The sequence below is a fragment of the Oryzias melastigma genome, linkage group LG17, assembly GCF_002922805.2.
Source record: "Oryzias melastigma strain HK-1 linkage group LG17, ASM292280v2, whole genome shotgun sequence".
NCBI classification, from domain to species: Eukaryota; Metazoa; Chordata; class Actinopteri; order Beloniformes; family Adrianichthyidae; genus Oryzias; species Oryzias melastigma.
The window spans coordinates 1,921,628-1,925,475 of record NC_050528.1 but is presented as its reverse complement, the minus strand read 5'-3'; positions in this window follow the sequence as shown (position 1 = coordinate 1,925,475).

The following is a 3,848-nucleotide window of genomic DNA, read 5'->3' as shown; positions in this document are numbered from 1 at the left end:
CAGCAGCTGTCCGACAGGAGAAAGCTGCTCCGTGATGGACATGATTCTATGGCAAAGAGATCAAAAATCACCAGGAAAAGCGGTGCAATAGTACAACGTTTTACAAATAATTATTATTTTAAATATTCAAATGTCCCCATTAGGCGAGAGGGATGAGAAAATTTTTATTTTGAGGGGAACTCCAGATGGATTTGGTATTTTCAACACTATTTTTTGACCCTAACACCGTGACACGATCCGAACCGTGAGTTTTGTGATCCGTTACACCCCTACTTTAAATCTGTCCTTGTTTTCTCAGCATGTTAGATTTTGAGTTTACAGTTAGATGATTCTAAAAACGTCTTCATACATTTATGAATGACTTTGATATAATTACAGTGATAAAGTTCATAGTGTCTGTAGTATTCATAGCTTCTTGGTTCTTTGAGGATTGTGATCCCTTTAGATCAGCTGATCTCCATGGAGGATTGTGCATGGATGTGTAGCCACAAACAGATCCAAGGTTTGATCAACACAATCAGAACGCTGTGACTTTTGGAATCAGACTGAAACTCTGACACACTTGTTTGTGCAGTGCTACCGCTTGGGTTCTCTGTTCAATATTTGAACTACATGGTGTGTTGGGTTGTGAGAGGTGTTTTCTCTTCCTCTCTTTGTGTACGGGCCTGTATTTACAAATGAAACAAGAACAAAAATCAACTGTTAAACTTCCTGTTTGCTACAGCTAAAGTTCCAATCTGGATCACTAGACGTAATCATCCAATCTCTGAGGGATGTGTTGATGTTCAACAGATGTTTTAGTTCTTTCAGATCAAGGTTACTCGTGGAGTATGTTTATTTGAAAGTGACTGAAAGGCTAGAGGAGTTCTCCCAAACGTGGCTGTAGAAAGAGTTTTGGACCATGTCAATGCTGATGGAGAAGTCATTTTCTCTTTCTAAACCCCAGTGCTCACGTCATCATTCATTGATGTTTGTTTTTACCACCATGTCAGGATTTTTGATACGTTTGAGCTCATTTCAGATGGAAATATGTCCAATAAAGAGAATTTTAACATCAAAATCTTTAGAAGAACTGAAGGATGAAAAACAGGAACTTTGTCTTTAAATGAAACTCTTTCTTCTGGATTCAGGTTACAGTGGTGCTGGTTGTCAAAGATCAGCTGTGATGCTCTGGCTGCAGCTGTGAAGTCCAACCCGTCCCACCTGACAAAACTGAACTTGAGAGGCAACAACCTTCAGTCTTCAGATGTTGAGCAGCTCCAGGATCTGGTGAAGAGTCCAAACTCCAAACTGCAGACTCTGAGGTCAGTAGAGGGTTGGAGTCAGTCCAGCTGCTTCCAGATGTTTGGTCCTAAAGTTAGTCTGAGAGCAAAGATGCAGAGTTTCCTGTGAAGCTGCAGCTTCTCAGTGAAGCTCTGAGGAGAATGATGACAGGCTTCAGGACAACAGTCAGCCAATCAGAGCAGCAGAAGCTCCAACAGGTGAAGATGACAGGAAGCTGCTGCTCTGAACAGGACTGAAGCTCCTGCTGCTCTTTCTGCTGCTGTGCTGCATCACTGACTGACACACCAGGATCAGATACAGACACTCCTTCATCTCTGGACTTCTACTTTCTCTCTGCAGGTGGGGGTTCTGATGTTCCTCCTTTTGGATCAGAGAGGATCATCATCATCATCATCATCATCATCATTGTCATCGTCGTTATTTTATCTTTATTAACTAACAACATAACACAACAACAAGGTGAATGTCTCAGGGGATTCAAATGTGGACAAACTGCAGAAAGACAAACAAACAAAAATCATAAACATATATAATACATGAGAAAACAGAAACATCAATCAAAAACCTTTGAGGTTCAATAAACTTTACATTTTTTCAAAAATCAAATGTATTTGAATTCTATTTAGTTTTGAAGTTGTTTGATGATGTTTTTGTTCTGAATAATTTCATTTAAGAAATGTTGGAATCTCAGTTTGGACCATTTAGCTTAATGAATGTGGAATTTGACCAATAATAAAAACAACTGTAATAAAAATACAATATTTGTCAGTAAAGTAACCCAGAATTATTTCTTTATCTAAACATTTGACAGTTTCTTTACTTATATTTCTAATCTCATTTCCAACTTCCATCCAAAACATCCCAAGGACACTTTAACACATGGGCGGGCAAGGCGGGAATCGAATTCACTCACTTCTGATCAGGAGTCGACCGCCCTACCGCTGCACCACAGCCGCCCTATACCTCACATAGTGTCAAGTATATGTGTTGCACTGCTCTCACCACCCCTTAATGAGATCCAGGTGTGTGAGCAGGTGAGGACAACGCCCATTCAGGCAGACTCTACAGCCACAGGGATTAAGGCCATGTCCACACGTAGGCGGGTATTTCTACAAATATCTGCTGACCTCCGTTTTAGAAAAAGTGTTGCGTCCACACGTGATCGTTTTAGAAATAATTCCATCCACACATCCCCGCATACTAGCGCTCTTGGACGCGGTTATGAACTTGTCAGAACAGTAGTTGACAGCGTTTCTCTGAAATTTAGCAAATTGGAATTCCGATAATAAATCCTCCTAATGGAAACACCACAATTTAGAAAAAACTCGCATTTTTCTAAAAAAGTTTTTGCGCTTAGAGGAGGTGGTATTTGGGGCGTATCGAAACAGACATTTTTCACAAAACTGTTTTGGAAACACTTTTTTGGAAATAGATGTTCCTCTTTGTCTGTCCTGAGCCAACACGCGGGCGGCAGGAGAGATCCAACAGCTTCACAGCTTCATCTGCAGCTTCACTTCTGCAGCTTGGAGCCTGAAGATGCTGAAGTCTCGTTTGAGGAAAAGCGCGAGTGCAGGACAGAAACTTAAATGGATCTGGTCGTGTTTTAAACAGAAAAAGGTCCAGCAGCTCACTTGTTAGAATGGTTATTTATTTAAAACCGCTGAACAGGTTTCTCACGTGAACTAAAGAGCAATGCTTCATGAAGCTTCATTAGCTCTAGGATACGACGGAGTATTAGGGCCACTTTATAAAGAAAAAAAAAATTAAATTACGATTTTAAATCAAATCATTAAAACAAACCCAAATGTTTATCAGAGCCGACGTGGAGTATCTTGTGAAGATTTATTTCCAGATCGCTGTTAAAAACAAAGAAATTCTGATCCTTATGGTGATTCAAAACCAAATTATTTCCTGGTTCGGTGTCGGTAGTGTGGAGTTTCATATGTAAATAAAGAGCGCAGAAATGCATGTTTATCAGGACCATCACTTTATTTTGCCTTTCATTTCCCAGAAGCCCTTTCACCACCTTATGTCACATGACAACCAAAGGAGAATGTAAACAGAGCTCTGGACGCCTCCTCCAAATGAAACATCCCATCTCAACACAAAACAACACTGAGAAATGACAGTTGTCTGTTACATTAGCAGAAGAACATTGAACATTCCTAAAACTAGTCCTCTTCAGACGGAAGCATCACAGAGTTGGAGGAGATCTGGTCTGTCGCGGAGGAAGAAATGACTGGAAGTGAACAGCTGTGTGGATATCGACGGCTTCATCAACGTAATCTGCAGAGATCCTGCAAGATACCATCAACGAATAAAACATTAATAAACTGTAGATCAAATAAAGAAACTTCCAAACACTTGAAATATTTTAAACATTCAGTTTACCTGATGAAATCCACGACGTTTTTCACAGTTTGGTCGGTCTGCTTCAGCGCACGGCAGAAATTCACTGGACTGTAGGCTCCCCTCGACTTTGATATATTTATGAGAAAAAGGTCGTAAATTTATGAGATTAAAAGTCGTAATATTACTTTTTTTTTGGTGGCCCTAATACTCCG